The following is a 17,232-nucleotide window of genomic DNA, read 5'->3' as shown; positions in this document are numbered from 1 at the left end:
CACATGAGGCTCCAGGTGTTTTGCCAGTCTGCAACCATTCAGAGCCTTTATATTCAAATCCCTCTGTATCTGTGTCTGCTTCTCTGTGTGTATGTCCTACACTGATGTATTTTATTATTTCATCAGCAGCACCTCAGCAACCTTGATCCTCCCTCTTTTACAGCCAGGCCCTTTTGGGACGACCAGCTAGAGGTGACCCTGAGAGGCTTGTTTAGGCAGGAGGACAGCATTGTCACGGGGTTTTGAAAGAAGAACTGCCCATGTCACTATATTCTACCTTCTAGAGCACATGGCAGGGTGTACTCCTTTTCTTTCAGCAGGCGAGGGTAGGTCTGGTCCCTTCCCCTCCCTTTTCCCTCTCTCACTTGGTTAGAGGGCAGGTTGGGAACCAGGCACATCAGCAAGCAGCTTGTCTTGGGTGTCTGGCAGGATGGGCAGAGCAAGGGCTGAGCAGCACGAGGTGTGGAGTGGGCATGTTAACTTTGCAGTCTGTGCTGTCTTCTGTGGTGAGGTATCTCATGTGAAAGCAGGGGGAGGTTAGAAGGAGAAGGGAGGGGGAGAGAGTGAAATGCAAACATCACCACTATCCTCAGTAAGAGATTTAGATCTCTGTGTTGGCATAAAAAGGTCATTTTGGGCCTGAGGGTTTTGACATTGTTCCTTTAAGTTAGACCCACAACATAAACTATTTTCAACACTTGCTATGAAGAACAAATGACCTTTAGTAACTTGCCCAGAAGACAAATGGTACGTTAACACAATAAATGTACTTTGCTAGTATCTAGCTTCTTGCTTTAATTTTCAATTAGAAATGTTACTTTTCCCTCTCCCTTTTACACAAAGGACTGCACTTTCATACTTTGATTTTGTAACAGAGATTTCCTTGTCCTCTGTGGGATTGGTAATATTCACTGATAATTACTGGCTATACCGTAAATTTCCTTCTGTTCAGGGACAGCATTTCGTGCTCATCTACTCCGAAAGGTCTGGGTGGAGGGTATCTGTGAGGGAAGGAGGGGATAGTTAACAAGCATCACCAGCCACGTCTGCTGCAAGGGCAGAGGAAAGGGAGTCAAAAGGGAAAACAGTTCAGAGCCAGTGCCGGTGAGTATATTTTTTGTTTGTCAGAGCTTTGTTAGCATGTGAAGTCAGAAATGAGACTGAAAATTACAGGTGAAATTATTTCTATTTACAACAGTGAAGGCAGAAGGTGTGGACGTTGGCATGTTGGCTTCTGTTAGGGGAAATGAAGGGCTGTGACTCATTTTTATTTTTATTTTGGTGAAGGTTTCCAGGCTTTGTTATGTAGATTGCTGCCAAGAACTCATTGGAGGGCCTGAAAGTGCATCCCTGGTTGTGAGTGTGGAAGCATTTCTGCTGGGCATGCTCAAATGATGGCTTGGCCAGCTGCTGAGCTCAGCCCCACACTCAGACAAGGTGGTGGAAGAAAGGGGAGTCTACAGTGTGCTGATGTAGGTCACCTGAGGGAGGAGAGGAGGAAAACAAGGAGTAGGGAAGCACCAGCTCTCCTGCATGCAGTGCTGTCTTTCCTAAAAAAGTGGAGAAAGAAGGTGGACATTGAGATGCTTCCAGAGATCTGGGTAAACTTTCGTCAAGGGGATGACAGAAAAGATGTCACACGAGCAATAAATGCCTGGAAGAAGGGAGAGGGCGTTGGTGGTGGAAAGATAGTAGATCAAGGGATGGCACAGCAACAAGAAAATATTTAGAAAAAGGAAAGTGATTTGTCATCTGTTGGAGTCACAGATACACTTTCCTTAACATTAAGAGTGTTTGGAAGGTAGGAAGATCTAATGCATTATGCAGAGGCTCATTTGACATTCCATAAATGTTGGTTAATTATTTCTAGGGCTGATACAGTGCTCTTCATCCCAAAGGGATCCAGAGCACTTTACACAAAAGTAGATTTTTCAATTTGCTGATTGGTTTGAGGATTACAGTTATTTCACATCAAATGGAAACATTTTGGAGAAGGTGTTTTTTATTCTTTGATGTGGGGATGGACTTTTGTTTCAGCTGAACAGAAATTATTTTACAGAACCAAAAATGAAAGCTGTCTTTTGAATTTAGGATCACAAATACTTTGGAACCTCACTGACAGCGTGCTTATAAAGAATATTTAAGCAAAGCCTCTGGAAATGAAAAATTTAAATACTTTAAGTTTAAATAGCCCTACTACATCTCCACAAATGTTTGTTTCTTATTTTGCATCTTATTTTGCCAACTGACTCTGACCTTATTTTATACAATTCATCATCTGATTTCTTTTTAATCAGCTGTAACAGTCTTCTTTTTTTTTTTTTTTTCCCAGCTATATGTTTATGCCCTTTTATGATCACTGAAGTGGGACTTAAATAGAGCTGGAGAAGTGTGCTGCTCCAAGGCGATTTTACGAGGGAAAAGCTGAGCTGGGGAGAAGGAGCTTGAAGTGGAAGGAAGCAAGGGAGAATGAACTGAAAATTAAGGGAAAACTGGAAAGAGATGGACAATGTGAGTAATGGTGACAGTTACTCCCCAAATAAAAATAGGAGCAAGGAAATAAGGATTCGGGATAGGAAAATGAAAAGGTGAATTGAGAGGGAAAAAAAGCGCTGACTAAAAAGCCAAAAATAGGTCACTCCACCTTTAGTGAATGCTTTATTTCTCCATTTTCATGAGAAATGCCATATATTTCTAAATTTGGAAAGGGGGATAGGATGGCTATTTTTAGGAATTACTGATGTTCCTGGCTTCTTATGATTTTGTAGTTACCCAGACAAAAAAGGAAAACACAATAACGTAAAAGTTAGAGGAACTTAAGAAAGTACGTTTGAAAAACAGAAACTTAGTAACACCTAAATTTTCAGGTCATTATAGTTCTGAAGGGACAGCATAACACCCATATTCCTTAAATTTCATGTGATTGTTATGGGCATAATCCTGCAAATGCTTACACGTCATTGGCAGGTGGTTTTTTCTTTTAATGGAAACTGATATTCCTATGCAATCAGGTGGCTTCAGAACCCAAGGACTTGAGAAAAAGACTCAGTCTTGCTAGACTTGTGATAAGAAATCACAAAGGTTGTGTGGCCTTTTTCATGCTGTTCTTTAGTCCCAGGAGAGAATTCACCTTTTAAAAGGTTTTTTGCAGTGATTTTTCTTCAGACATGGCAACTGTGTGTGCCTGGTTTCCAGCTTAGGGAGCCTGGCTTGCATTAATGCAGCAGACAAGAATACTGAAAACTGAAAAATTCCTACTGTCAATTCCTCAATCTCACTTTTAAAAAAATTTTACTCAAAACAAATCAGCTAAGATGAGGTACTCCTCTTCCTGGCTCTCCCAGAACCCCTGAGGCAGGTTTTGCTGATCTCTCTCTTTCGATTGTTCATCCTTTTATAGAACAACACTGGGAGCTTTGAGGATATGTTTGACTAGCAGCCTCACTGAAGCACTCATGGTGTGAGAAGGGGGAAGGAGAGAAAAAAAAAGACCTGGGTCAGCAGTACAAACGGGGAAATAACACAGGCGTGGTGGTGAGACTGAGGATTTCTGCTTCGCTGGTGATTTCTAACTTTCTTTTTAAAGGGGTTTTAGATGTGGATTTTCAAATGAGCCCTTTGAAGTAGACAAGGCTATGCAATTTTGGTTTTTTACAAGAAAAAATACGAGGGAAAATCAAAATGCTTCTTACTCTCAGTCCCCTTCACAATCATTCTCTCTTTCCTCACCGTGGTGTAGTATACAGAGAAGGACGTGGTTATTGATCAGTACATCCGTGGTCCAACTACGCCTAAGCTAGAGGGAAGCCACACTGAAGTTCCCTGTGCAGGGAACCCCATTCTGGTGCTCTTACTGACCCCACATCAGGTCAGTGCTACTATGTTGGTGTGCTGTTTTTTAATGACATAATATGTCACAATCCTTACCCCATGTTGGTGATGCCAGGGGCCATTTTGTTACTTAGTGAAATTGGGCATTGTATCAGATATTTCACAGGTTGTTCTGTGGTTCTGCTCTTTCTTGGACAGCACAAAGCACATAAATGGTTGTCAGCCTGTTCATGGTACCCATGTAATGAGTTCTTAGGAATTGGGTTTTTTATACTGCACATATTATTTATGCATTTGAATATCTTAATTTAAGTTCAGCTTTCCATCTCTGGTATTTTACTTCAAAGTCTGAAATTCCTGCTTTTCTTATAGGTCATAATTGAGTTATTTTTAGACATCAATGTTAGATGGTAATGATGATAGCTGAAGTAAAAACAATATTAATTTTGGCTTATGAAACGTTCGTGGAAGTTTTAAGTGGAGTTTAAGTTTGCATATTAAAAATAACTTACCTTCAGGAGTAAGAAATTAAGAAACCTTGGGTGCAAGTATGATAGAAATATTTATAAATTTGATTCATAGACAAAAATTCAGAAAAAAAGAGATGTCTGCTTGGTCATGGGAAGAAGCTGCAAGCTGATGGTATTTGTTTAGTAGAAATACAGGAAATGTGGTAAAATTTTGCGTTTATGGAAAGGGGTATCAATGACAGGAAAGAATATCCAGTGCAAATGCTCAGGAGAAGCTGAAGCTTTGTTCTCCAACATGCAGTGACCTTCTGAGGAAAATGGGACAAAGCCAGTCCCCACAGACCCAGTTTGGCTGTGCAAGCAGAGAAGAATGAAACAGAATGAGGGTAGAAAATGGGGCTGCCACCTTGAAGGTGAGACTGCTCTTCTGAGAGGAAGTCAGTCAAAATATTAATCAGCCTAATATGTTCCCCAAATTCTGTGTTTTGCATAACTTCAGGAGAAAACTTGTTTTTCTTGTTTTTTTTTTTTTTTTTTAATAAGTGGCAAAATTGTAAATAAGTAACATGACGGTAGTAAATACTACTTAAGTGTCACTGTTTGAAGTGTAAGCCTGGGTCAGACCAGTCAACACTAACATGGTAAGCAGTGAGGACTCCAGAATGACAGAAGTGTATGGCAGGAACTGCGCAGCCTTCCAAGTGACCTTTCAGTCAGTGTAGGAGCGTGTCATCGCGGGGAGTGTCTATCAGTTTAAGTGGAAAATCCATACTGTCAAAATTAACTGCTGCTCTGCTGTAGAATCTTACTACATTTTGGGTTTAAGCAGTCATTGCCCCAACAGAATTAATACACTAGTTCAGGAAACATTTCAAATTCCTCTGAAATGGAAACAACTTCCTTTTTATACAGATTTCTTTACAAATTCATTCTCCTGTTCATCTGTTTCTCTTTAGCATGTTAATTATTAAGTTGTGGAGTCTCTTTTCATTGATGGCTTCTTAAGCTTTTATTCCTTCCTTTTGCTTGATTTTCTACACTGAGAAGTTGTCTGATGTGGCTCTTCAGTCCTGTGAGGCAAAAAAGCCATTCAGTCAATATTGCAGGAAGTTTAAACACACACAGAAATGGGGCTGCTCTCATCCAGGTAAAAAAGAGTCTTGAACATGAGCTGGTGCTGTGAGCTAACAGCTGCTTTGCATGCAAAAACATCTTCCCCCTCTCAAACTTTATTAACAGTTGTGTAGCTTCATCAGTGGGAGTAATGGTAGGAGGAGGCCAAGTGTAAACACGGCACAGGTGGCTGTGTGGGGATTTTGTTGCAAGAGCATCTGGACCGGTTCTGGAAAAAATTTATATATACTAAAAATCATCATCATCATCTGTATATAAAAATATATATGATGGGATTGCATCTATCTATCTATCTGTCTATCTATCTATCTATCTATCTGTCTATCTATCCACCCATATATAAAAAAGCAATCCCATCACTTCTACCACTGGGGAAACAGAACTTTTTTTAATAATAGTGAGAAATTATATGGAAAATGCATTAGTGCTGTGTGAGGGAACAGTGGTTTCCCAAACTCTCCATGTGTTTCTGTACACCACACTTTACCTCAATTTTCCAGCTGATGAGATCAGAAAATTCCTTACAGAGTAACAGGATAAGACTCACAGGTAGTTTATTTTTTTGAACTTGAAATGTCCAAAAATGATAAAAGTAGTTAGGATTGTAACTACTTTCCTTATTTAGCACAAAGTTGAAATATTGAGAGGCTAAAGCTCACTCAACCAAGCAGCCCCTACCCCCCGTTCGACTGCAGAGGAAATCTATTACTCATTTCCTGCCTTTACCTAAAATAAAGAGCACCCTCCTGCCCAGGACCGTGTCTAAGAAGACACATCATCACTACTTTTTTTCTGCGATAATAATAAAAGTGACAGAAGGGGATTCCCCTGAATGTTTGATGCTTTTCTGCTGCACGGCTCCGGCAGTCCCAGAATAGCTGTGCAGAGTCTGCCCCGAAACGCTGAGCTCACACGTCCCTCTTGCTTCACCCTTACTGGAAACATGTGTCCTTCTTTCAAGAAATAACTGGAGGGGCAGAGCAGGAGAAGACTGCTGTCTTAAATCCAGAAATAGATGACATTAAGGAAGGGAAGAGACACCACCTCTTCTCAAAAAGAACTAGAGGGGAAGGCAATGGAATGGCCCAGGTTCAAATTCGGGTGTTGAGCACTAAAAGCTCTGTGCCCAATGTCAGGTTTTGTAGTTTCCGAAACTTGGTTGTTGAGCTACTAGAAGTTTTCAGTGGGGACTGCACATCAGAGAAATGCATTACTGAGGCTGGAGATCAGGAGCAGGCCTTCTAATAGTTCTCCACTGAACATGGGGCCCTTCTAAGAAGCTGCAGACCGAAATAAATGTGCTGATAACTTTTGTAAGTGGAAAACCTTTAAAATGCATTCAATACTTGCAGTATGCTCCAAAAGGTGTTATTTCTGTGTTGTCATGTTAATACCCAGACAACAGGCCACCACTTAGTTCTAAAAATCAGGGTATATTAGCATGAGTTATCATCATGCTGACAACTCCAACATAATTTTCTAGTAATTGAAATTAAAAAGCCAGACCCATAGCCAGTGTAAATCATATTATTTCCAGAGATATGAGTGAAGCTCCAGTGCCATTCCGTAACTGCACATTATATGTGCTATGGTGATCTATGGTTTGTCTTTGAAGAGAAGTGACATGGTGATTCTAGACTTACCCAGCATCTACAAGCCACAGCAGTATTTAGTAGTACCTGTGGCCATCTGGTGCTGTACTCTCCAAATAACTTAAAGGTATTGGAAAGAATCCCAAAGTGTCTCCCTGCAGCAGCACCACTCCATGCTGGAGAAAGGTGGCTTTGCAAGGGGAGCAGGTGTCACATCAGGTCACTGGGCAGAGCCATGTCCTACATTCCCTTCCTGCCTGCCAAGGGCTGAGCCAAGGGCATGTGCACAGAGCAGAGCCCGAGCTGTGGAGGTCTGTGGTGGTGCAGGTGGGGCTTTGCTGGGGACCCCATTCCTGGCTGCAGTGCCGTGCTGTGGCCTCCTGCTGTTGCCTCTCTCCCAGTTTCACAGGCAGAGCTGCACGTGGCTTCCTGGAGAGGGAGAGACTGTGGCTTTGAAGGTGGGAGGTATGGGCTAGTGATCAGGGAGCATAAGGGCAGAGCCAGATGCACATCCTGTCTTTACCACATAAAGCTTAACATTACTGTCTCCTGTGGGCTAAAATACCCTCACACGAGGGTATCACAACATCTGTTTTCTGTACCTGATTTGCCCTGCAGTTTTTGTTTGTCCTTGTGTGAGTGATAAGAGGTTACCATCCAAATAAATAAATAAATAAGTAAATAAATACAGAATAAATAAATACAGTGAGAAAGAGAAGTCAGAAGAAAGATCTGTAGGTCTTAATTAGTATTTTGAATGGGAAAAGGAAATGGCTGCTCTTTTTACAAAGTACACGTTTTAACGTTTCCTGCAATGACTGGTGCTTGCAAGTGAACTGGGTCTGAGAGAGCTGTTGTCAGTAATTCCAGAGTTGAGACTTCGGCTACATCTGTAATACAGCCTCTCCCACTCAGAAAAATACACCCATGCATACATATAGATGTATTCGTATATAAGGCACGGCGCTGCGTACGATCCTTTCTGAGTGTGAGCCACACAAGCATAGCACCTTCCCTTTGAATTTTCTCTCTCTTGCAGAAGCGCCACCAAAATGACTAAAACGTGAGTGTCGTACTTTTTGTTGGGGAGTCTCTTTCTGGGGAGGAACACTTTCTTGGGTGGATTCAAGGCTCATTGCCTTTCCAGCAGAGCTGACTTCATCTCTCCAATATTGGTAACATGGTTGAATTCTGCCCTCAGCTGTACAGACGCAGCTGCCATTGACTGCGGCGGAGCTGTGTGTACACATTCAAGGGCGGAACATGGACCAGAATTTTTAGGTTTGTGTAAATGCTCTTGGAGGCTAAACAGAGGTCATGTAGAGTTGTTGGCATAGAGCCATGTGTGGTAAAGTAGGCCAAGTTTTATTTTCCTCAGGATCCTTACTTTTAAAGGATCGTGTGTTTTTTAGAGATGAAGACCTAAAGTCTCTCCAGTCAATTGGTAATTTTTTAAAATTACATCTAATGTGTTCATTTCTTTCTGTGAACTGTGCTGTAACAGTGTTGTGTGCTGTTGATCAGCTCCTGGATTCCTCTATAAAAGTGGCTGCATTTTTGGGGATGAGATACTATGAAATTTGTGCAACCTGGAACATGAATATATAATTTTAATATATATTTTCATTTGGCTAAATATTAAATCTTTCAAATCTAAGAACCTTAAGATGAAATCAGGAGGAGTATGTAAAATCTCGCTGTTTTGTGTGAGAAATGTTTCTATGTAACCAGAATTGCATTAAAGAGACAATACTTATGCCACAGCGTGTCATTAAAATGTATCCACCTTTTTATTACACTGAAAGTATGGGAACAAAACTTACATTCTCACTAATATTCGACTTTACATGCTGCAAAGTCCTCCTTTATTCTCAGGTTCTTTTGAGAGAGTTTGAGATCTGTAGAAGAATCTTTCCTGAGAGCTTTGAGGTGGTGCTGAAGTGCTTTAAGAATGACTTTTCAGTTTGCCTATTTAAGTGCTGTTCAGGTGAGCTCTGGATCACTGGGATTAAGGCTATTTTAATAATTCTTTAAAATGCAAATCAGCTTCTGAAGTTTGTGAACATGTCATGGAAGAATGTACAAGAAATCTGTGTGTATACAGTATATACATGTGAGTGCACATATATATGTGTGTGTGTGTATATATGCACACGGTGATGGAGACACGTATTATTTTGGTATTTGCCGTATTTTTGATGCTGTTCTGTGAGAGGCAGAGATACTGCAACTCTGTTGAAGCTAATTTTGTTGCATGAAGGTGTGGTCCAAGGCTATGAATCTTCTCACATGTTCATGTTTAAGTTGTTTTAAACCATATGAAAAATATCTGAAGTGCCAAAATGTTTAGGCATTCTAATCCAAATGATATGAGTAAGAGGGATAAGCATTTTTCATTTAAGAGAAAATTAAAGAAGCAAAAAACAACCCAGAATTAAATCTGTTATACTTCACAATAAATAGTTTTGCTTCCAAAGTATCTGCTGAAGCCACCTGTGACACATGCCCAGCCACCTAGAAGCGACTCCAAAGATGTGTTCCTGACAAAAAGCATTTCCTTGACTATTCATTTGATTACTTTTTTTTTCTTCCTTTTTTTTCCCCCCTAGATGTTTTTCTTCAGAAAAGAATGGCTTACAGGAGAAATTCTGTTTTCAGATTTTTTTTCACTTGGCTGAGTGATGAGAGCAAAAATTCTATATTGGATTGGACTTACTAGGAGCTGCATCTCCAGAAAAGCAGGAGGCCAATCAGGGTATATGTTTGAGTAATTCAGACTGCTGGAGAGAACTGTAAAGTGGAAAGGACACTGCAAGCAAAAGTGGCTGCAGTGCTGCTTTTTACAGCAATCTCAATAGAGAGGAACTACTGGAGGGGAATCTGGTTGGTATCATACTAGAGATTATGAACACTGAAGGTAAAGATGAATTGCTAGTGATTAAACTTATTTTAAGCTAGGGAGTTTGGGTTTGATTCAGCTATACACTTTCTGAATCCAGCAGTCAGGAATGGCCTGTGTTTTCCCTTTTCTTTATGTAGTGTATGAAAGCTTTTGTGAGGTTTTGATAGGACACTGCTTCCCAGTGTAAGACAGCATCTTCCTCTTCAAAGACTTGCTTTTGAAATATTCCTTCCAAAAAAAACCCAAACTGCTCACTAAGCAATAGTTGTGAGCTGAAATATAATGCCAGTAAACGATTTACAGTGAAATTCCCTTTTCCATGACTTGCTTATCTGACTGCCTTGGTTTGCAAATGAAACCTGCTGCTTCTGTTGCTGATCCTGCCACTGTTGTCATGAGAGAGTTTGGTATGTACACTTGAAGCTCACTGCTGCTTTCCTTTTGTCCTATGCCAAGAACTCGTGTTCTGTGGAAAATACAGCCTGAATGGTGTAACTGAAGAAAACATGTTTATGACGGCAAATATCACCAGTAGGATAATGTAAACTTCCCTTAACACAAGTGGCAATGCAGTGCTGCAGTATGTGTATTAAGGAGATAATAAGAGCTATGTTGGCTGGATGCATGTGTGATAGAACTGTGTGGGACTCACACAGTCCAGCAGTGATGACTTGGTCTTTTTTAAAAACCTGTGCATTGTTAAAGTCTTCTGTAAAGCCCAAGCTAGTGACAGTGCATGGCTTGGCTTGGTGCCATAGGTGTTTTCTTATTATTACTAAGTTCAGAACACAGACTATATGAGCTGGATAGGTGGGAGATGTCCTTCCTTCACTTGTCTCTCCACACCAACAATTTCAATATTATCAATGGTCATGGCTCAGTAAGCGTCCAGCCGTAGTGCTGAGATGAAAATAAGGTTTTCTTGTGACAGAAATGACTGCACTAACTTGGTTTTATTCCACTTTCTGAAACGGTACCATGATTGGTGTGTAACCCAGATGGATTTATTCAAGCACAGTATGAAAATGGCCATTACAGAAATAGGCACAGTCTCTCCAGTGTTATGTAAAACCTGACAGAGATGACACTGTAGTGGATGTAACTTCATAAAATCGCATTTACTGTTCTGCATTCAATAAAATCCTCTTATTTATTTAGGTATTGGAATGAAAACATGATTTACTGCTTCTGGGGTTTGAATGAACACTAAACCCAAAGGTTTTTCCAATGGAAAACATTAAATATGAAAAATTCAGTGATACTCTATAGAACTTTCAAATTCCAGGATACAGAATTTCTGCAAAGTTCCAAACATATGTTACGTCTTGTTGTTTTAAAGTAACCGTGGAGTGTTTCTCCTGCTATGGGAATAATTCTTTAAAAAGCTTTTATCTACAAAAAAATCCTGCATTGCAGTATGCATTATTGTTTATTGATTGCCTGTAGTTTGTTTTACTTTTATCCTACTTGTAGTTATATTCCCAGTTATTGCCATACTTCTTGGTAAGGTAAATTATGCATTTGATTTTAACAAGAGGTCATAACACAGAATTACAGTAAAGTGTACTACTTACTTGAGACTTCAATCCTAAATTCTTCAAATGAAGTTTTTATTTCAAATTTTTTATTGCCCAGATTTGCCACACCTTTTTTTTTCAGAACTTAATTTTTAGGAATTTGCTTGTTATGATGGTTTATTTTTGTGTTTTACTTTGAAGAAGTATGATAGTTTAGAAGGGCAGTCAGATCTTTGGAGGCAAATTGTTTATGTCATTTGTTGTGCTGTGTAAAATTGCTGCTGAAAGCCTTCTTACAAGTGCAGCTGATACTAGTGGTTAGTTACAGTTTAACATCTGATTTTAAAGCAGAATTGTCCCTCAAAACATCTCCTAGAAGAGAGAAGAGTGGACACAGACTCACACATAAAGGAGAGAATGTGAAAGGTTATGTGCTTATTTTGTATTTATTTTATGGACTTCAGTTCTGTTTGCTAAAATTGCCCTTTTAGGTAAGGAATTTTTTTTTTTTTTATCATGTGACCTAGTCAGGAAGAAATGAAGTCAAATTGAAAAGTTAGTAGGTTCTAGATTCAGAAGGCAAATAGATACTTTGAAAATGAAGAACCAATGGAATACCCTAAGGCGGAAGGGACCGACAAGGAACTGTGGTTGTAATTTTAGCCAAATTATTTTTTCCTTATGAGGATAATCCTTTGGTACAAAAAATATGACAGATTTTACCAAGAATGGTACTGTAGTAATCACTGCCTTTAACATTCTTGTATAACCTGCTGATACATAAACATGGTCTGTATTTGAAAGTATCACTTTGGCCATAGTGAGATGATAAACCAGCTGCACGTGTACGTCACTCATGGCTCTCCAATATGATTTCTGACCTGATGCTAGTGGTAGGTTAATGCTAAAATCCACCTTGTTTTCTAACTTACTTCCCTTTTAATGTCTTATTTCCCACAGTGTATTTCTTGTAGGAATATTTCGGCAACCTTCGTTTGTGCCGGGAAAGCTGCTGCATCTTTCTGCTTGTCCTTGCTCGGGCAACACCACCACTGGTGTTTTATGACTCTGTGGGGTTTTAATGTTTGAAAAGCAACAACATGGCCTCGTCTAAATCAAATTAGGCCAGCTGTAGTCTGTTCTGGCTGCTGATCTGAAAGCTGAAGTCATTCAGTCTGAGTTTCCCAGCCAGCAGTACAATACACGGTACTGTTTCAGTAGTAATGAAATTCCCCTGCAGTATATGCTGATGCTTGTTTTTGATAGGGAGTATGTCTGATGCTCAGAGTTATATTAACAAAGTATTTGAAGGCCAGGGAGATTGCTCTTGTGATGAAATTCTTCTCTGATGTTGTTATCATTAAAGCTGGCTGAAAATGTTCGGTTTAAAACTGGGTTTGGAAAGCTGAGTTCTGAGAAATGTATGTAGGATAATTTTTACTTAACAGTTTCAGCTGAAAACAGAAGAACCTTTGAATGTGAATGGTGGTGTGGTGTCTCATGGGAATTTTAGGTCAGCTGCACCCTGCAGATCTGTGTGTTCAGTGCCTTGGCTCTCCTGTCCATCCCAGAGTCACTTCCTCCTGTAGTCCCAGCAAGAAGAGGGACTAACAGTGTTTGAGGAGATGTAATCTATGCTGTCAGATTCTCACTGTTGTATCTAAATTTCTTACAGCAACATGTTCATTAACGTGGCTAATGAGTGACAGTCTTCTTTCTGTTTCATCTGAGGGAAAATTCTTGGTTATGTGCAAATCCTCAAATCCTTTTTGAATGGGGCTTCGTTTGTTGTTTTAAATGTACAAACTGTGGTGTGAGGCATTAGGAAAAGCAAGTAGAAGTTCATCCATCAGATGCAATGGGAAACGATGAGGTTTTTCACAGACCCTTATTCCAGTGAGAGCTGCTGCCACATCTTTGACCAGGTCCTGCAAAAACTCAGTCTCCTGCTGTACCATTAGCACAATGGCATAAAAGCCTGCTGTGCCTAAGCAGAGCAATTTACTGTGATTTTGGAACTTACAATGATATTTTGAATATGCTGAAAACATGCAGTCTGTGTGGTGTCCTGAAAATAAGGACCCTGCTCTTATCTCTGAAATACTGTGGAAGAGAGTCAGAATTTGCTGTTACATGTAGGAATTTGTGCTGCTGAGGAAGGATGCTGCAGGTTGCTGTAACAGAGGGTTTGTTATTAAGGAGAGTCTTAAAGTACAGAGAGGCATTTTTGAATGATATTATTCTTTGCTTGCATCCTAAAACCTACCAGAGTGGGTTTTTTTGGCAGGGGTGTGAATTCAGGAGTGTGAATTTTATTAGGGGGGAGAAAGGTGAGGGAACGTTTTTAACGTAAATAGTTTTTAAGGTTTTTACTTCATTGCTTTACTCTGCAATGTTATAATGCACTTCAAAAAGCGTATTTGAAGTTAGGTTTGAAAAGCAATAAATATAATCCATCTAGTAGAAGTAACCAACATTGCGGTAAAGAAGGAAAAAACGAAATCTCCACTGCAACTCCAGGCTGCAGTTCAGGCTCACTGAAGTTAGCTAGAAAACTGGATTGTGTCCCAGCACTTGCCCTGCATGTTACTTACCAGGACTTTTCAGGGACCTGAATGGTCTTTCTGTGTATCCCTGAAGCTGGCACACAGAGCAGTACAGTGCTGTCTGGCCCCTCTTCTGCTGCCAGGGTTAGGTGCAGGCACAGAGATTGGTGTGCCTTTTCCATGTTTCTTTCCTTCCTTTCCTACAACATTCTCCTGTCCTGTCAGAGTCTGTACAGACATCCTAACCAGGCTTCTTGTGTCATCAGGTGATTTCACAAGATCGGGTACCGCTTGGTACCCAGCCCTGCAAACAATGAAACTCCTTTCTGGCAGGTGCTCAGAAGACAGGGACACTAGAGAAAATAAGGATCTGAAATAGAGCATTTCCTTGTGGAAGGCACTGTGTCCGTGCATTTCCACCTCTGGAAGCCATTTCTCCTCTTGCTTTGCCGTCTTCCTGCTGTCAATCCAGAGTGTCTCAAACTTCATTTGCGCTCATTTCACACAGAGTTTGCTTATCAGTCTGAAAGGCGACTGTCTGATCTTTCCTTTTGCATGCTTTCACTTTTAAGATCTTCCCTTTCTTATGTAAAAAAGGCAATTAGAGTCGTATCTGTTTATTTTAAACAAAATGGCTGTTAATTAGCGTGATCAAAAACCCTGCCATTGTAGACTATGGGCTTCACTTTGTAGTTGCACTAAATTGCGTACAGTTTGGTGCCAGCTGACATGATAGCAACACAAAGTCTGCCTTTTTTTAACTTAATGAACAAACAGATTTATGAGCCTTTGTTAACTTCTGGTTTAGATCTATAGGTTCGGAATGCATTATTTAGAGTTCTTGTTTCTTAATGACTAATGTCATGTTGTTACTTATTAAGAGTGCTTTAACTTGCTCAAGAAGTTTCCCTTGCTTTTGTATCCCCTTGTTTCCATTTTCCTTTTTTTTTTTTTTTTTGATGGCTTAATTAAACAGTACATCTGTGGTACACAAAACAGTTGAGATGCACTTCTCTAGCTGCATTCAGATGTTTCAGCACTAACTCTATAGTGCTGTGAGAGCACTGGATATTCTGTCATCCCTTCGAAGCAGAATAAGGGCAGTTTCTGTTTTTCCCTTGCCTCCATCACTGATATTTATTCATAATGTCTGGGAAAAAGATGCGCACAACAATCCATTGGTGTAGCCTTACTTTGCTTTGGAAAGAAAAAATCAAGAATATTGGTGATAAAGCTGTGATAGCATGATTCCCATCTGTAGACTTGTCATCTTAAGTGAATGACAGTGTGTCCTTCTAAATGAAAAAACATGTTAAAAAACCAAAAGCCATTTCAACCAATAAGTGAAAATTCTGTGTACTTTCTTTTTTATTACCATGACTATTACTTTTGCAGAGAAGGTGCTCATTTCAGAAATTCCAAAGGTCTGGTTTTTGGACTTGGTGTGGTAACTTCTGATGGCTATCAAAACAGCTATTAAAACTACCAAAAATGTACAGTTGGAATTAATCAGAATTAATAATCTATTCTGGACATATTCAGCTCTATGCTGGGAACTGCAGTGTAGTTTCCAGAATGTACTTTCCTAGGAATGCACATATCCCCGTCACTGAAGTTTCCCTGTGTCCTTAGATAGCCATTTTTATGTTAAATTCTTCTGTATGCTGATACAAGGCCTAATTGACCCAATATTTCCAGGAATAGCTGATTATTCAGGTATGTCATTATTTCTCTGCTTTTTTATCTGTTGGTCATTATTGAAGGATTCAAGCGAAATCCTTATTTGCATAGAGAAAATCAAAATTGAAGTCAAGTCATAAGCAAAGTCAGTGAGCTGGCATAAATTTGATTAAAAGAAGGTGTGATCAGGCCATTTTAAGGGCTTTACTGTCATTTAAAAGTTTGCATTGAGTGTAATTCTTGGCTATAATTCTCCAAGTACATGTTTAAATTAAAGACATAAGACAATTAATACTTTTTCCTGTGGTTATATTTCAGTATTAAGCCATACACAATTTCCTATTAAAATACTGAAGGAAATGTACTTGCTATTACAGAAGATTAAGGTAGTAATAATATTTTATTTGCTCTAAGGGGAAAAAAAAAAACCAAAACAGAAAGACCAGAAAAAGTGAATATGAAAACAAATTGAAAGAACTGCAAGTTTTAGTGTTACTCTGATTGAATCACATTTTTTTAACTGTTGTACTTGTAATTTCCAAATTACAAGTAAAATGAAATACATTTGGGATTTCCAGTGGAGAACCATTTTTAGAAATTTTTTTGGTTTCATCTGTCACAACATTTTACTGAAATGAAATAGAGGCCTTTTCTATTTTAGCTCCATAAAATTAAAAAGAAACATCAGGTGAAAGTAATTTTCAGATGGTAATTTGTCTTTGTATATAAAATAGAGCTTTTTAAGGCTAATGATTAAAATGAGAAATTTTCAACTTTATCAAGAGGCCTTTTCTAGAATTTTCAATTTGAAACATTGTAAAAATTGCTTTATTTGTTTAAAATGGTTAATATAAATGACACAGTAATTTACAGTGGAAATAATGATTTGCAAGTTTTTTTAGTCAAGATGGGTTTTTTATTAGTGAACAAAAGAATAAGAAATGGTATACAGTTAAATAAAATAAATAATTCTGGAGAGAATGGAAGTTAAGCACTGTGGTCCATTTCATCCTTGATTCAAGGACAAGGAATTGTTCAATTAATTAAAACAAGGAAGATATTTTGATAAAATAAGATTATTAGTCACTACCTGCAAATAACTTGTGGATCTTCCTAATAAAACTACTCTGATTAAAAAAAAAATTAACAAATCAAGCTCTTACATGAATTACTGAAGTTTGAAGGTAAATGAGATGTGCTTTCTATCTCTTTATTTTCTCCTTTTTGCCTCAGAACATGAAGTACTTACTCAGGAGATGGTTTATGAGGAGAAGTCCCTCATGGCAAGTTATTTTGCAGTTTTTCAGTTCCAGGAATTTGTCACTCTGTGATAAAATGGTTGATATTAGCAGTTATTTTTCATCTTGACTAACTGAAATATTCTATGATTACAAATTATATAGGGTTAAAAACATTTATGCAAGTGCTATTTTTCATGTGCTGGTTAATTTACATATATTTTACGTTTAATTAACATATATAATATTTTGTCTGTAGATGTAATAGAAATGGGGCTTTGATCCATCCGAGTCCTTCAGCAGATGCTTAACCTTAAGCACA

The 17,232-nt window shown here is 39.0% G+C and overlaps 1 protein-coding gene across 2 annotated transcripts in view; it reads left to right on the top strand.

Annotated features, from left to right (window-relative positions):
• Positions 1 to 17,232, top strand: part of SOX5 (SRY-box 5) — a 601,783-nt gene that overhangs the window by 27,338 nt on the left and 557,213 nt on the right. The window contains exon 1 of one of the 2 annotated variants that reach the window (XM_017736703.1): positions 2,353 to 2,511. The exons of the other annotated variant lie outside the window; for it this stretch is intronic. The gene's annotated coding sequence lies outside the window, so the exon portion shown is untranslated. Of the gene's footprint in view, positions 1 to 2,352; positions 2,512 to 17,232 lie in introns of those variants that run through there. 2 annotated transcript variants of the gene reach the window in all.

This window comes from Corvus brachyrhynchos, unplaced genomic scaffold (genome assembly GCF_000691975.1).
Source record: "Corvus brachyrhynchos isolate BGI_N302 unplaced genomic scaffold, ASM69197v1 scaffold246, whole genome shotgun sequence".
Lineage (NCBI taxonomy): Eukaryota > Metazoa > Chordata > Aves > Passeriformes > Corvidae > Corvus > Corvus brachyrhynchos.
The sequence above is the reverse complement of the archived record's forward strand: the minus strand, read 5'-3'. Positions and strand labels throughout refer to the sequence as shown.